We start from the raw sequence: 18,444 nt of genomic DNA, 5'->3' as shown, positions 1-18,444 counted from the left end.
ACATGAAGAACTGCTCAATCTCTCTAGCCATAAAAGATATGCAAATCAAAACAACACTGAGATTCCACCTCACCCCAGTTAGAATGGCTATAATCAAGATGTATAATAACAACAGATGCTGGAGGGGATGTGGACAGAAGGGAACCCTACTGCATTGTTGTTGGAATGTAACTTTGTTCAACGACTTTGGTAAGACAGTTGTTTCTTTGAGGACTTGTTGTTGGAGTATTTAGTTTCTTGAGTTCTAAGTACAATTAGATATGAGACCCTTGTCCATTGAATGGCTAGTAAAGAGCTTCTCACTATCCGTGGGCCTTCTATTGATCTTGCTCTCTATGTCTTTGCCATGCAGAAGCTCTGAAGTTTCAATCACCATGAAGTTCTATACATGAAATCTGATAAGAAATATGAGTTTGTTTTATGGTTGTAAGACACATTACTATAGTGACACATCTTCAATCTCTTTGGATTATTTTCTTTAAATTTGGTAAGATATTTGTTCAACCCAAAATTCAAGTGTACTGTTTTGAATACAATGGCTAATAATTATTCTTTCCTCACAGTTGAGTTTTGTGAATGTAACCTTAACTTCTTTATCCTCTTTGATGTAACTTGTATTTAATTTAGTATGTTTCATATTAGTGATATCTCTTTTAAGATTTTAATCTATTATCCTACCTGTTATGATCATCTGTTTTTCTTGAATGTGGCTAGTAATATACAAATACCTACTAAGGAGAAAAGAATCGATGTTTCTAATAGTAATGGTTAGATATTAGCTATCTCAGGTAGCAAATGCATCCTTCCTACCCTACAAGTTTGCTAATATAAAGCAAAGGAACTTCCTTGCATTAACATCAAGTTTGACTACAAATTTGAAACAACTTTCAGGAATAAAAGAATGTAAATGAAAACTACACTAAGATTCGTAGTGATTCCTGTTTACAAAAAAAGGAAATCATATCAGAGTGGCACATATGTGACCAAATGGAAATACTGCTAGTCTATTGTATTAATGTAGACAGGTTCAACAACCTTGGAAAGAATTCTGGAGGTTCCTAATATATTAAAAACAGAGCTCCTCTATAAATCAGCAATCCCATTTCTTTGCATGACCCCAAAGAATCACATACTAGGACACAATAAACATACCAAAATGACTATGAATATTGCTATAATTACTTAATAAAGCTAAGGTCTGAAGCAAACACTGGTAGAACAGTCCCCTTTGGGATATTGCATATACCATTTCTTGAAATGTTTAGTTATTAGAGGTCAAATGGGTTGGAGTAGATTATGGTAATGAGGAAGATGTTAGAAATGACAGCTACTTATTGCTCGAATTTGTCAGCTTTTTTCTTCTTATAAAAATCTAATTATTTTGTCTGTCGTTGGGCCTGAACTCTGGGCCTCGGCACTGTCCTTCAGTCAGCTCAAGGCTAGCTCTCTATGAGTTGAGCCACAACACAACTTCCTATATTTTCACCTATTGTGGTGCTACGCAATCAAGCCAAGAGCCTCATGCATGCTTGGCAAAAACTCTAAAATTAAGCCACTTTCCCAGCCTAAAAAATTTATTCTTGAGTCCAACATATAACAATTTTACCAAATGATCAATTATGCTGTTCACATATTTTAGTTTGATTTTACAACCTAGTATCTGATTAAAGCAATTTAGTTATACACACACACACACACACACACACACACACACACACACACAAACACAAGAAACACACATTGCCCCACCCAAAATTCACACTGAGAGAATGAATAGTGGGACATACACAGCAACAAAGCAATGGTTTTTTGTCTTTCATGCTAATGTTTCTAACATATTTATAAGATGATTTCTTTGTTGCTTTTATGTCTCTCTCCCATTAAAAACCCTGCTTTCACTGTATTTAATGTTAGTATAATTTGTAGAGGGGAAGGGAAACAACAAATCATTTAAATAGGGATACAAGTGGACCCATTGCAACAATGAGATGTACAACTTTTGTGGGAGGAAGGTGAATCGGGTGAGGAGAGAGGAGGATATGAGAAGGGAAGTGAAGGGGAAACAAAGGCAGAGGCAAAAATGCTTGATAAGAAATATACTCGTTATCTTGCCCATGTAATTGAAACGGTATTTTGACAATTAAAAAATGCCTAGAGGGGTGACATTGTCCAAAGAGTAATGCAATCATTACCTGAATTATATAACTGTAACATCCCTGTCCATCACTTTTATAATAACAATAAAAATAATGTTAAAAACATAATCAAATGCTAGTGGGGATATAAATTTTAAAAAAATGAATAGAATATGCATCATGTTACTAACACAAGTTGCTCCATGAAGGAATCGCAGCCTCAAAAATATTTCATTCATTCCTCACATCTTCCTGTGCCTTGAATGATTTACACCAAACTCATTCAACTATAGAAGACCAATTAATACGAATGAACACTGAAAAATAACAAAAGACGATACACTTTACTTACATTTGAGCTGTTGTAAGATTTAGAACTAATAGATTTGTGCATATACTTGAAGCAACACAGTCCAATGAAGACTGATGCTGACTTTTGACAATTTTTCCATTGAAGGAATTTGGATTTAGGTTGTGGCTGGGTTTCACAGTAGTTCATTGTTTAATTGGACAGTGTATACACAACCATTACGAAAAAAATACTTGATTACTCTCATCATTTTGAACATTAGATTATTTATGTACAAAGAACATGATTTGAAAATTATCATACCACAGCCACTGTGCAACTCTCTGTATGGAACATGTGAAATTACATTGAGATATCAAATATCCTAATTTGGTGTTTCATAGTGTAAGAAGTACACAGAAAAGAAAGCATCCTCTTCATGGGCAAAACTTAATAAAATGAATGGAATAGTGTTTACCATAAAGCAAAGCATGCATACATTTTGATAATTTTCTTAACAATTCCTAATATAATAAAATATTCTTGCTAAGTTGAAATATATGATTTTAACCAAGTCAGAAATATCCGCTGGTGTTTGTGTCTTCAACAACTATTTAAGAATAATTATCTGTATACTTATATATAAAATCATATATATTCATACTAAATTGGATAGACATAGTAGAGAAAATAAAAAAAAAAGATTCCTCTGATTCCATTCAGCATATAGTTATTTAAATTGCAGTTGAGTCAATGAAAATCAGGTTAAAATCATGGGTTAAATGTTCAAATGGGTGTATTTTGACAAATTCAATTAAGTCCTATATACATGCTGGGCATTTATTTAAAAATAAAATAATATCAAATGTATTTCTCTAGTTTGGAAATAAATAACCTGATTATGAATGGGTAGATCTAAAGGTACAGTAAATTAGAAAATGACACTGGCAAATATATTCAAATAATTAGGTGCTCTGTTCAACTTATTGATCCATGAAAAGTTTATTATTGTCAAATGAGAAAATGAAGAGTAATTCTCAGACAGTGTCTTCCTCAACGAGTCACCAGGGGTTTCCTCCCTTTGTTTCTATGATATAGTTCCACTTAGAATCTTTTTCTCACACTACAAAATTATAAATAGTATACTTCTGTAAGGTGATCATGATCATGTGAATATTCTTCACTCAATACAATTTTGTTTATCTTTTATATAGTAAAGTATAGACATTTATTTAAAATACAGAGTAATTTTTTCAAAAATATATGAACAATATTTCATTGATTCTAATAGGATATAAGGATTGATCAGAGAAAACCAGAAAAATATTTCCATGTTTACTTGGACATTCCCATTGAGTTGATGAGTAAATTTGAAAAGTGTAAAGAGTTTAAAATGTAGGAATATGTAGATATTCCCTCTTGAAAATAGAAATTGTTCAACCAAGAATGAGAAGAATTTTTGTTATACTCATTGCATTTAAAATCTTCTGGTGATAGTGGTCATCACCCCACATGGATAGTTTGTCTTTAATTAGAGAATCAGGGGTCAGTACAAAAAGGTGCTGATCATTAGGAAGGAAGAAGTTTATTGAGAACAGCACACTTGTTAGACATTTTATATAGTTTGTTTATTTTCTTCTCACCCAGGTACATGAGATCCTGATGAAAACTGCATTTCAGTTGCCTGTTGTGACAGTATTTCATTGTGTTCCCAAATTTTGGCGCTACAATATACCCAACCATAATTGCTATGTAAGATACAGATATTCATTTTAGATGCTAGGTGAGGCTTGAGTTCAGGCACTTTGCTGTCCTATGTTACTTTGGGAAGGATATAAACAGGTGTATTGAAGAAACTAAACTATTACCATGAAACAGCGAACTAAAAAGTAATTACAAATAGTTGTAAAGCTTCAAGAAGAAAATTTAAAAAATGCCTCTTTTAGAAATTTTTTGTTCACTTTGGTTAGAATTGCTAGACATCAAGTGATAGGATGATAGGATTTAAAGATTTACACTTGTAAGGATAAAATTATAGAGCAAAATATTCAATGCATGAACATGGAAGATAAAGGTATCATCATTATTTAAAGAGAGATTTATGCATGAAACAAATAGTTTAAATAGGATACAGGTGGAACCACTGCAAAAATGAGATTGTTGTACAAGATTTTATGTCAAAAAACGAACTTTACAACTTTGGCCCCTGGGATGGGGGGTGGTGGTCGGGGGCTAGCAAGCAGCAGAAGGGAGATGGGAAGGGATGGAATGGAAAACAAAGGAGGAGGCAACAATGCTTAATAAGAAATGTACCATTACCTTGCTCATGTAATAGTAACCCATCTGTACAGTATTTTCCCAATAAAAAAATGGAAAACTAAAGTAGCTTCTTATATTAAACTCCTTCATCCTAGGAGAAAGGACATTGCCATGTTACCAAGTGTTGATTACACGAGCAGGGAAATAATCATCAAAGATTGCAAAGGTCTAAAGGGGCTATGTTATTGTAGGACTTGTACTAGAAATGAAGCTTAAATATACTTTCATTTTTAAACTTTTGTTCCATTGAACATAGTATATGCTTATTGGCTTAATTCCATGGAACTCCATGGTGAACATTGAGAGGACACAGCCAAATTTGCAGAAATGTCAACATGATTCTCTGAAACCAATTTTCTCATATAGAGAAATTGAACATTTTATAATTTGATGACTGAAGTTTGTTTCTAGATTGTGTATTACAGCATTAAAAATTGAAACTTACTCCACAAAATTCTGAATCACACACTGTGGACCAGTAGATCTATGAAGGTCCCTTTACCAGTATCATGTCGTTTACCCAAAGTATAGCACAGTCTAGAAATTTGAATAACAGCAGGAAGTCTGACTTATCAAGTCCTTATGAAAGAATTAATGTGTAAATGAGGGGAAAGTGAGGGAATATTTAGACTAACTTTCAAAGCTTTCAAATGTACTTCCACAGGGAGAAAACATTTTAATTATGTCGTTAGTTGCTTGGCGTTACAGAAAAATATAGGGAATAGAATAGGACACTGAACCTGTGAGAAACCAAGCCACTGACTTTCAAGATCCTTAAGACCAAGTATGTTTTTTTTAATGTATGAGACGGTAGTGAAAAATATTAGCTAGAACACACTAGGAGATTGAAAATAAATCGAACCTATCTATGTGTGTCAATGTAAACAGCCAAGTAGAGCAGGAAACCTTAAGCTTCATTTCTAGCACAAGTCCTACAATAACATAGCCCCTTTAGACCTTTGCAATCTTTGATGATTATTTCCCTGCTCGTGTAATCAACACTTGGTAACATAGCAATGTCCTTTCTCCTAGGATAACGGAGTTTAATATAAGAAGCTACTTTAGTTTTCCATTTTTTTATTGGGAAGTAGATGAGTAGGTGTCACAACAGCAGCAGTGGTCACTTGCTTGCAGTATGCCTTCAGGATGGGGCTACAGTTACTATATCATTGATAGAACCATAATATCTTTGTCATGATTACTCAGTTTATTGAATATCATCTAACCAAGTCAATATCTAAGCAAGTCAATGCTCCCCTGCAGGTACAAATGATAAAACAAAGGTCGCACAGCATGCTCTATTTTTTCCCTTTTAGAGTTTCTGAGAACTCTGCTATTGTTAAGTAGAATTGTACATGCAGTGGCTTTCCTACACTTTCGAACTCACATATAAAAAGATCGCACTGCTTATATCTATTTGATGTATCTACCCTTCTGTCTGATTTGATTGGTGCACTAATTGCCAGTGCAGGTTTTATTTTTATGGCAGTTTTCATAAGAACAGTAAATCTGAAATTCAGATATTATAAATTAGACCTAAAACTGTGTGCATATAGGGCAATAGAAGACTACTTCATAGTGACCCCTCAAATTTCTTGATCACTTACTGAAGACATGTACTCATATGCAGAAGGTTTTATCACTATCATGTCATTTATCCAATACTTAAGATGCTCTTCCACTGGACTAAGAGGCAGCAGAAACTACTTCAGTTCCTTTAAAAAAAAATATTGTAAAAATAGTGTACAGAGGCGTTACAATTACATGAGTAAGCTAATGAGTACATTTCCTGTCGAGCATTATCACCTCCTCCTTTGTTTTTCCACTAAATCCCTTGCCTCCCCGCTTCCTCAGCTCCCCCACACCCTTAAATTGTAAAGTTGCTTTTCAATATAATGTCTTATACATCTCATTGTTACAATGCATCAACAAGTATCCTGTTCCAGCATTTGTTATATCTCTTCCCTACACAAATTAGAAAAATGTATATAAAAGACGCAGGGCACTGTAATCAAATACAGTGAAAACAGGGGTTATAACTTGAGGGGAAGAACATACAAGAGAAACAAATAAATCACCTAGAACAATTTAGAATTATTAAAAACAATAGCAAGAAAGTAGAAACAAGTTGTGTCCTTATCTAGGGATTCATTTCATTTATCATCTTCTTGTATGGTGATATGTACATAGCTTTTGGACTTTTCTGCCTCTCCTCGATTTATACAATTTATTGTAAATAAGGGAAACCATGGGACCCATGTTTCTTTGGGCCAGGCTTACTTCACTTAATACATAATTATTTTTCTAAGTCTTTCCATTTCCTAACAAATGGGGTGATGTCATTCTTTCTGATGCAGGTATTGAATTCATTTCTAAATGAGGATTAGAAGGATATATGTGGGGAGTGTGAGGAATAGTGACTGTTGTGAATTAACAAGTTTTGTCCAGTCTTGAATGAAAGTAATTGTTTACAACGTAAGTGTCTTCAGAAAGGAACTATTAGATGAGAAATATATTTCACTGTGTAGATAGTAAATATAGTGTAGAAACTGTGTCTAATCTTATTACAAAGAGGTAAATTTTAGCACCCTTTTAGAGGTATATCTTTTCTCATAATACAATGGTTAAAAATGAAAAACACTGGCTATCAATGTAATCTCACTTAAATTAATGCTGTCCAAATGAAAGATGATTTTCCTACACTATCTTCAATATTTTGTGAATATGGTTATTGATTTTACATCTACATGTCTCTGATAATATTCCTTTTCCTTCCTCATTTATATCTAGATTTCATCTTCAGGAGGAAGCAACATCAAAGTGGACTGGAACACTTCATTGCAAATTTTCTCTTCGGAGATGCTGTGAAATTTCTTCGATGTTGTTTAAATACCTGTGCATAAATTTTAAGTTACTACTATGGTATATTATTAGAGAAGTGGAAGAACAGCTGAGCGCCAGTGGCTCAGGCCTGTAAGCCTAAGTACTCAGGAATGTGAGATCTGAGGACAAAGTTCAAAGCCAGCATGTGCAGTAAAGTCCATGAGAGTTTTTCTTTAAATGACCACCAGAAAACTGAAAATGGTGGTCTCTCTCAAGGGGCAGAGTTCAAGCCTTGAGCTGAAGTGTGCAGAGACAACACTCAAGTTCACAGTACAAACTCCAAGACAGACAAAAAAAAAGACAGAAGGGAAGCATTTGCAATATTTCTGTGTAACATGGAAGGTCTAGAAAGCATAGTGTTTGGCAGAAGTGTTTCAAATTACTCACTGCCTTATGATGAGATGACAATTTTGCAGGAATTGTATAGAGAGCTTTGCAGAAGTTCAGAATCTATATTAATTCAAAATTTTCCTTCAAAAACATCTCAATCTCATTACAAGTTTCAATGTGAGGCAGAATGTGTGATATTAATGGCCTTTTCTTATATATACGTTGATTCTTAACAATGTGCATGTACTATCAAGAGTCTTCCATGAACATCTTACTGACAGTAGATATTTAACAATGTACAAAGTAATCTTTGGGAATATTGAGATACCAACATGGAATTTGGAATTAAGTCTCTCCTAAGAATGCAAAAGTTATATCCCTGTTTGTCCTGCAATGACTGGGACATGAGTTACAAAGAATTGTCAAGGCAGCTATAAAAGAATCAGCTTTTTTCTGATCTTAGTGGGAATCAAGAATCTTGACTATTTTACACAATGAATAATTGTGCCTAATTGGAGATTTTCAATCAAAAACAATGTGGGATTGAAGGGCAAACAAGCTATAAGCGAGTCTTTCAGGAACACCTTGGATTTAGCCAAGTGCTAATGACTTAGGACGCCTAGGTTGTTGGATGAAGAAAGCAACCTGAGGAAAGGACTGTTTCCTAAATTCTAAATGTAGGTTGACCCCTCACAATAGTTACATTTGTCTGGGAAAAATATGTTCCATTTCACTTATCAATAATCTAGAATATAATAAAAATATAAGAAAACTAAAATAATATGTGGTTCCTACTACAAATTCCCCATTAATTTTTGTGTTCCAAAAAAGAATGGGTAGGAAAATTTTACAGATTTTTAAACCACCTAATTTTGCAACGTATTTCTCAAGACACAAGATTCTGAATCATCTCCATATTTTTTCATGTGTCATCTAATGTACAGAATAAATCTGTAATTTCTTCACATTGTCTGTGAAAGGGAAAAAAATAGATTCTTGCAGGAGTATAAACAACCGAAGTTTATTAGTTTTGGAGGACATATTTTGTACAGAGAATCTGTACATCGTTTAAGAAATTTTCCGCTATATTACTAAAATGTTCTGGGAAGATTAATCTGTAATTATGGATTGTAACTCAAGATCAGTTCATGAAACGATATCGAATGAATGTTTTTTTCGACTTGTGTATAAATTGTCACAAATATTTATGTATCCTCCACCAATTTTTAGTTCATTTGACATTCCTCGTCCACAACATTCCTATTGCTAAGTAGCATAAACTTTCGAGTATATTTTAGGAAGATCTCCCTTGCCAAATAATATTTATTACTAGTTAGATTCCTATGTAATCAAAAGAGTTGAAGTATTTGACTACAGATGAGGAAGTTTCACATAGGAGAGTCTTGCTTACATTTATGATACGTGTAAAAATGTGAGGGTTTCATCGGAGCATATTTGAGCACCAGGACGTCCTGGTTTGCAATTTCAAATGACTCTTTGGATTCCTACACAAATATTTGAACAAAAATGATTACAACGTTAATTTGTCAATGTTGCTTTGAAACCTGGTGACCTAGGGAAACCTGTGTGCTTTTAGGAACGTGAAAAAATCAGAACTATTTTCATGTGTATGTTTATGTAATACAAACCCATCGACTTTAGTATCTACATGTAAACTTATGAGAATTGAGAAGAGTGTATGCATCAATACTCTTCTTCCTAATGGAATCTTGTCATGGTAATGTACAGAGGGGTTTGAATTACATATGTAAGCAATAAATGAGTATTTGTCTCATCATGTTTTTACCCATCATTCACTTTTACTGTTTTTTGGCTTAAAATCTCTATCCTCTCCCAGCAGGTGTAATGTTTATTCCCAACATGTAGTTTTGTTGGAATTGTTCTTGTATTGTTCACCCATTATCCTATTTCTCAGATTTGATAGTTGCCCATCCCATGCCTAATTCTCATTAACTTACATGGAATACAGTGTGTACCAAAATCAAATACAGTGACAACATTGTAGAAAGCATAGGAAAATAAAGGAAAATGGCAAATACAGAGAAATACCTTCACATAGAACATTTTTAAAAATCAAGAAAGAGAAACCAACAGATTTTGTATTTCAGTTTATTTTGTTTAGCTAATATTGTATGGTCATATGTATATTACTATTAAGCTATTGTAATCCTCTGCTAGGATTAAAATGGACATATATCATTTCTTAGAAATAAGAGATACCATGGAGCCTCTTTGTTTGGTTCTAGCCCCTTTACTTTATGTTATATATTTAAGTTTCTCCATTTCCTTACAAATGGCACTATGCCATTATTTCTAATAGAAAATAGAATTCCATTGTGTTTAGGAGCTGGGAAGGTGGCTCAGTGGTAGAGAGCTTGCCTTGCATGCCGGAGGCCCTGGGTTCGATTCCTCAGCACCACATAAGCAAAAAAAAAAAAAAAAAAAAAAAAAAAAAAAAGAAATAAAGAAAGAAAGAAAAAAGAATTCCATTGTGTTTATACCCCACATTTTCTGATCCAATAATCTACTCTCAGTCACTTTGCCATTCTAATGGAATGTGGTGGAATTTCAGTGTTGACTTTATTTGGCTTGGTTTTATTGTCAGACACATTGAGCATTTCTTCATATGTCCTTTGGCCATTGTCAATTAGCCATCAGTGAAGTCTCTCTTTAAATATTTAACTTCTTTTCATAGAGTGGGGTTATTGTTCAGGATTTTTTGGGGGGGATATTTGACTTGTTGAATTTTGATTATATTTCAGCTCTAAGACCCTTTTTATCTTTCTTGGCCAGTGAAGATCTTCTCCCAGTCTTTTGCCTTTTTATTTACCTACTTAGTTATGTCCTTTGTTATAAAGAATCTGTTCAGGTTCAAGAAATATAGTTGGTCTAACGTTTCTTTGACTTGATGCATTAGTGCATTTGCAATGAGAAAGTTTAAATCTGTTCTACGAGACCTAGTATCTCTCTATTTCTTCCATTCTGAGTGATTTGTTTAACCTCGAGGTCTGACTCATTAGGAACGTGTTCTGATACAGGGTGATGTATAATCTAACTTTCAGCTTTTATACGAATTTATTGAGTATTACAACACTATTTATTGAATATTGTTTTGTCTTACTGCATTTACCCTGCTTATATTTAACTTACCTTATGAAGAGTCACAATTTTTTTCCTTTGTACTGGCATTTAAAATTGTTATGTATCCAGGTCATCCAAAGAGGATTGCAAGAGCTAAATTGCTATGTATATCTGAACAAGAAGATTAGGGTAAGAAAAATTAGGGTAAAAAAAAAAACCCCATGAAACATGAGGTTTATCTTGGTTGGTAATTTAAAAAAATACTATGTAGGGGCTGGGAAGGTGGCTCAGTGGTAGAGCACTTGCCTTGCATGCATGAGGCCCTGGGTTCAATTCCCCAGCACCACATAAGCAAAAAGAAAAAAGCCAGAAGCGGCGCTATGGCTCAAGTGGTAGAGCGCTAGCCTTGAGCTGAATAGCTGAGGGACAGTGCCCAGGCCCAGAGTTCAGGCGCCTCGACAGGATCCAAAAAAACAAACAAACAAACAAAAAAATACTATGTAAAACTGATTCTTTTTACTTGCCTTTTTCCTTTATTTTTCATAGGGTTTCCCCCTTCTTGTCTTTATATTTGAATTTGGTAGCCTATGGACTATATAAACTTTAATGTGATTAGGGCAAAGAAGAGGAATCAAAAATTTTTGAGATAGAGGACAACGGGTGAACCAATGCCACAAAATTCCTCACAAGACAATATGTTGGAAATGGCATTTCCAACAAGGGCGGTGGAGTTTTGAAGTGTAAGAAAAATGAGGGCTAAGGTAACACGTGACAAGAAAACGAGTCACTGCCGTACATACGTAACTATAATCACTCTGTACACTCAGGTTTTCCTGAGTCTACAGATTCTAAACTATCCTTCCCAAATTAATGTTGAATTCATTCTTGCTCACAATTTCTGAATAAAAACCAAGAAACACTTGCAATTATACAATAGGTGCACAAATAAGCCCATACAAAGAAACCCTCCCATTTCAACACTAATAATAAATATGAGCCACATTCTCACATCTTTAACTTCCTCATCTGTACCCAAAAGATTCAACTCTATGTCTTGCATAGGAGTCTTAACAACAATTTTTACAAAGTGGATCTTCCTAAAATATCCTTCAAAAATTATTCCATTTTGCATGAGGAATGTTTTGGACCACAGTGCCAAGTCTACTATAAGTATGTGGAGGCATATATATGTGGGGAAAATTACACACAAATTGAATATGAACATAGTCATGAAATATGGTTCCATAAAAGTGTTTTTATTACACTCTACAGATACAGTCCACTCTTTCTTGGAACATTTTAGAATGCCAAAGTTGCATATCCTCATGCCGTAAAAACCAAAACAAAAACACATTTTGAGCACAAAATCATACTATCTTCACAAACTGCACTTTGCCCCCTCAAAAGAATAAGTTTTGAATGGTATTTTGTGTACACATACATTATCTGTTCTTTTCTGCCACATATTTGGAAAGAACTCCCAGAATCCTTGTTTAGATGAGATTATACTTGGAAATCAATGAGATGGATGAGAAGCTTTATAGTAAGAATTATACTTCAGAATGTTGATTGAAAATTCCCTTTGAAATTTTAATGGCCATTTTATATGGGAATACATATTTGGTATAAGATTTTTATAAGAGGACTAATACCATTACAGTTTTTATGTATTCATTATACCAATATATCCAATTATATCAATATATGAAATGGAAGATGATATTCACAGGCAAACGTAAGAACAATGAATAATGAATTATGATTTGTTCTCTATTGGGAAACAAATGTAGATTTTGATGTAATTATTGGAGTTTCTATATTCCAACATTACCATGTCTATGTGGATAGTGACATGGTGAATTCCAATAAGGACATAAACACCCGGCTTTGCTTCTGTATTCAAGATAAGGGTGAATAGAGATTGAATTGGTAGTAGAAGTTAAAATTAATTCATTTGGTTGAGTGAGCATCACAATATATTAATAAATGTAAAATGTAAATGAAACAATGAGAAATGGTTTGAACTCATGGTTTGTTCATAGAATGTTTCCTGCAAAGAAATAGAAAAAATATTATTTTACTTTCTGTGGAGAACACTAGAATATATATATTTGTACTTTGCATATAAACAAGAACTTCACTTGCAGTTCGAGAGATATTCAAAAACTAATGAGAGCACATCATCAGCTATTTTCAAAAAATTTCTTGCTTACTTCCACTTCCCTTTCCATTGAAATTTGATCGTTGTATACAAACCTCACAAATTACACTTGGACACTCTCTGCCTCAACACATTCAAACTTCATTGCACATTTGAAATATGACGCTAGCCAATCTGATACTTCAGCGATTATTTTCCAGTTCTTCAAAATTTACTCTGTCACCCATTCAGGCTCAGCCATATCTTGGCACAGTTTCTGAATGAGATTTCTTGTAATATAACCATGGATGTATCATGCACCAGAAAAATAGGAAGAAAATCCATAGTGGTTTTACTATATAATGTTATTGCAATGAACTTACCACTCAATTTCAATATTTGTGAATGGATGCATAAAAACAAACCACAAAGAGGGATTGTTTTATGAGATCTATCCTACCAAAAGATACATGCTTTATGGTAGGTTAGTAAAATATGAAGGGATACAATACAAATACCTTCAGGTACAGTTACAAGACATATTCTATGACTCAAACAAATAAACGGCTTTTCCATTCTTATGTGTGGACAAAACAAATGCTATAGTGAAGTCACAATGACATTTTGGAGTGGTATCAGGTAAATATATCCAGCAGTTCAGAAACATAATTAGCTTTTAAGACAAATATGCATGTCACTTTTCAGTATGAACATTGAAACATTGGACTTTAAAATGAACATAGAAAATTTCCATTAACTAAGGGTAACGTTCCTACATTAACACTGCTTTCTCAAATATGTATGGTTATGAGAATTATATGCCAGGGACATACCAACGTTTGGAAAATATCACTTGGATCGAGCTTAGGGATCAATAGAAGACACATGAAAAAATCCATGATAACCTGTTATTAATTTTTGTCATGACTGAGCAAAATCAAGAATTGAAGGCAGGAAAAATACCCTCACTTTTCACTTACACAAAACATAGTAATGTGCACAGCATCGACTTATAGGTGTTGAAACAGAGTAGGAAAAAATGTACACCATTTTATTTTGCACACACAAAGACACAAAATTTGCATCTACAAATGGACAGGTAAAAGAAATATCTGATTACAGAAATAAATCAGCTCACACACACATATAAATATATATAAATATACATATGTATTTGCATATATATATATATGTGTGTGTGTGTGTGTGTGTGTGTGTGTGTGTGTGTGTGTGTGTGTGTGCCTATAATGGCAAAGCTAGGGTTGTATAAATCTTGAAGAGACAAATCAACAAGTAGCCTGGTCTCCTACACTGTCACAGATTCTCATGAATTTTCAGGTTCTTTACTCTTATCTACTGTTTACATCCAGAGAAATTATAATTCCATAAGTAAGACATTTTTGCATAAGGGAAGAGAATTAGTAATCCCATTGGGTCACATTATGTGTTCTAATAACTAATGAAGTAAGGAAATATCACTGCCCCATTAAACATTACTCTAAAATTGATAGAGAAAATACATGATATTATAAGTAGGGAGTGAATAATATCTAACTGGCTCTTATGTGGAAGGAAAAAATTCAGAGATTTTGGAAATACCAGGGAGTATGGGACATTGTTGATGCATATTACATTACATTCCTGTCTTTGGTTATTGTTCTTGTTGGTCATTGGGATTGAACTTTGGGCTTGGGCATGGTCCCTGAGCTCTTCAGAGCTCAAATGTTCTACCACTTGAGCTAGAGAGACACTCCCAGTTTTTAGATGGTTAATTGTTGATGAGAGTTTGACAAATATTCCTGAGATCTGATCCTCAGATTTCAGCCTCTTATAGGTCCCTAAGCAACCTGTAACAGGTTTCTTTTCTCTGTTATCCAGAGTGCGCTGAAGATTTTTGAGCGTCTTTGTTCCCAATATTCATGCACACGGCAGGTCTATGAGTAACCATGGTTTTCCTTAAGGAGAATGCTCTCTATACTATCGAATTCGAAGGAATTAATTCCAGAAATGAATCTGAAAAAAAATCTTTCACGTCATTAATCTATAATTACATCCTTATGTGTCAGACACGTGAGATGCAAGAATTAACATTATCACCTGGCCTGGCTCAAGTGTGGTTTTCTACCTCAGAATTGTTTCCCAAGACATATTCATTTTCCTCTGCATGACAGAGGATGAGAAACACCCTAACCCAAAGAATAAATATATTCTATTGATCAAACACTAAATTAATAGGTTCAGTTAGTAAACAGGATGAGTTTTAGTCCTCGCTATAATCTTCATGAATTAGCAAATTATCATCAGATAAAAGGGTGAATTTATCTATTACTATTACTCATCCTCAGCAAAATCTTTACCATATAAACTGCCAATTCATCCTTCACATAATATTATAATATGTTTGACATACAACAGACAATTGAAGACAAATACTTAGTATGCTTACTACCTTTCCACAGGAAGAATATATGAGGACTGACTGTGATGACAGGCTCACATAAATTCTCCTTGGTCTTACGTTGAATGCGTGTTTTTTTTTTTTAAATTTTTCTAGACTGATCAGATGAGAAAATTCTTAACATTATCAATACATCTAGAATCTATTGTCTCAGTTATAAAAAGAAAGAGGTCTCATATCGGCAAGCAAGACTAATTACATGATTCAAAATTAAATAAAGGCTCATGAAGAATTCCAAGAAAAGCCAATTACTCTTCACTTTTTAATGTGTTTGCCATCTTACCATGTCAGAGAGCCTTGATGTTTTCAAATTCCAGAAAATCAAAAATATAATCTATTTTGTGACTCTAGAAGGACAAGTTCATTCTAGCAATTAAAATTCTTTCAACAATATCATAACTACTCACAAAGAGATAGCATAACTTTTGTAGTTGCACAGCTAATTTTGAATTTCCAATCTATACCATACCAATGTATATTTATACTTCATACAGGAATGTGAACGATGAAATCCATGTATGAGTTGCTGCTAAAATATACTTCTAAATACATTTTATTAATATGTATCTTTGCAAAGTGCAAATTGTAAATCATCTCAAGAATCTCCTCAAATATTTTATACTAATTTGTGGAGAAAATTTAAATCAGATAGACATTCGTATAATATTCTTTAATGAATTTCAGAAGGAAGACATGGTAACCCACCCGTAAGTCTGTACATTTATCAATTACCAGTGGAAGATACTTCCATTTACACTATCATAATTGATGTGATGAGTGAATCCTGAATTCATGAAAATGGTTATAAAAAGGTTGGCCCAACATAATACTGTTATGTATGGCTTCCCGGATTTAAATTGATTATAACAGAATGAGAAGAACATTCAGATAAGCTAATTCTGATTTAAAGTAATTTGGGTGATTACAATCTTATTGGTCCTAGTGAAACTATACTTGACTTTTGCCACCAATTACAGAGAGTAATCCAAACTTCATTTGTAGTGAGCACAATATATGGGTATATGGAACAGAGTTTGTTATTCATTTATTCATTTATCCTATTTCTTTACTTTGAATTTTATCAGAAAGTAGGACATCACAAGAAAATTATTTTCTTTACCTGTTGTTGCCAGATGATTTCCTTGTGCCCCAAACAAAACTTGGGCTAGGATCTTCCAAGGATTCTGCCAAAGGGAGAATTACATACTTGATCGAGGTGCTAGCTTAGATTGGCTCTAACATTATTCATCGATAAAGAAAAACAGCAAGGTTGATGGCCTTAAGAGCCTTCCAAGAAACTTTTAGCTGGATAATAAAGGTTGAAAAGAATGAGTTCTTAGCCATGTGCAAAAACGTATCATTTAAATGTTTCACATGGTTTTTCATCAGTTAAGAATGCATATTATCATATATGTTATTGATATTAGCATACAAGACAATCCAAGTTGAACAAAGATTTTTAATTTCACTCCTAAAGGAAGAAAGCATACAACAGCACAAAGTAAGTTGAGATTCAATAATGGAAATTACAGAAAGTTCAACAAGCTTTTTACCTTTATCCCAGTCTTCCTCAGAGGAAACATATTGCCATGTACTTTCAGAACTCTTGTATTGTTTCTCGTTCCATATGATGTTATCTACAAACAAAGAGATAACTAACATCACAGAAGTATACAGGTGCAAAGGGCCTACATTGAGTTGGATTGTGTTTTATTATCAGGCTTACCTACATCATCTTCAAGAGAAGTTTTGTCCATACAAGTTGCAATATGTTCAGTGAGTTGATCTCGTGGTACCAGGTGGCGAGCATTAAAGGGAAAAGTAGCCAATTTGGCAGCAATATCAGGATGATTCTGTATGACAAAAGTTTAAATATGAAGAAACATTTTCAAATTTTCTCTTTTTAGATTTCTTTGTGCAGGATATCAACCACGGGCTTGACAACACAGTATAAGTCCTGTGCTAGTACTTCCTTTTTTAATACACATTTTTTATTGTAAAGTTATTTTACACAGGGATTAGAGTTATATGAATAAGGTAATGAGTTCATTTCCTATAGGGCAGTGTTACTCCCTCCTGTGTTTTTCCCCTAAGACCTCTTACCTCCCCATCTACCCAACTCTTTCCTTCTACTGCTACTTGCCACGCACCAAATTTGTAAAGTTCATTTTCAACATAGTGTCTCATATATTTCATTGTTAAAATGGATCAACCTGTATGCCAAAGCAGTATGGAGTTCCTCAAAAGACTCCACATAAAGCTCCTGTATTACCCAACAATCCCACTTTTGTGCATTTACCCAAATGATCACTTACAAGACCAGACCAAAACTACCACCATTATTTTCCATAGCTAAGGTTTGGAACAACCCCAGAAGCTCCTCAGTAGATGAATGCATTAAGAAAATGTGGTGAATATATACAAAATGGAATTGTATACCTCCATCAGAAAGAATGATATTGCTCAATATTTTGGAAATGGAAAGACTCAGAAAATATTATATTGATTGAAGTAAGCCAGGCCCAAAGAAACATAGGTCCATTGTTTCCCCTATTTCGAATAACTAGTGTATATTTAGGACAACTAGAAATGTTCAAAAGCGATGTACATAGGATCATAAAAAATGAACTTTACAATTAAAAAGGAGGGTTAAGGCAAGGGTGGTGTGTAGTTGCGGAGGTGGAAAGGAGGGGACGGTATTGGTAAAATAAAGTAGGAGGCAAAACTGCTCGATGACACCATCAGAAAAATGAAATGCCCTTGTTAGGAAATGGAAAGACAAAAAAAT

At 33.8% G+C, this 18,444-nt stretch overlaps 1 long non-coding RNA gene across 1 annotated transcript; it reads right to left on the bottom strand.

The window, feature by feature from the left end:
* Positions 1 to 16,775: 16,775 nt before the first annotated feature.
* On the bottom strand, positions 16,776 to 17,452 carry LOC138829945 (uncharacterized). The gene is made up of 3 exons (XR_011372805.1): positions 17,383 to 17,452; positions 17,210 to 17,293; positions 16,776 to 16,840 (listed from the first exon to the last, which is right to left on the bottom strand). It is a non-coding gene; the product is annotated as an uncharacterized lncRNA (long non-coding RNA).
* Positions 17,453 to 18,444: the final 992 nt, after the last annotated feature.

Source organism: Dipodomys merriami, unplaced genomic scaffold, assembly GCF_024711535.1.
Source record: "Dipodomys merriami isolate MVZ:Mamm:240054 unplaced genomic scaffold, mDipMer1.0.p SCAF_18, whole genome shotgun sequence".
Lineage (NCBI taxonomy): Eukaryota > Metazoa > Chordata > Mammalia > Rodentia > Heteromyidae > Dipodomys > Dipodomys merriami.
Note: the sequence above shows the minus strand (reverse complement) of the source record. Positions and strands in the feature narration are given on the sequence as shown.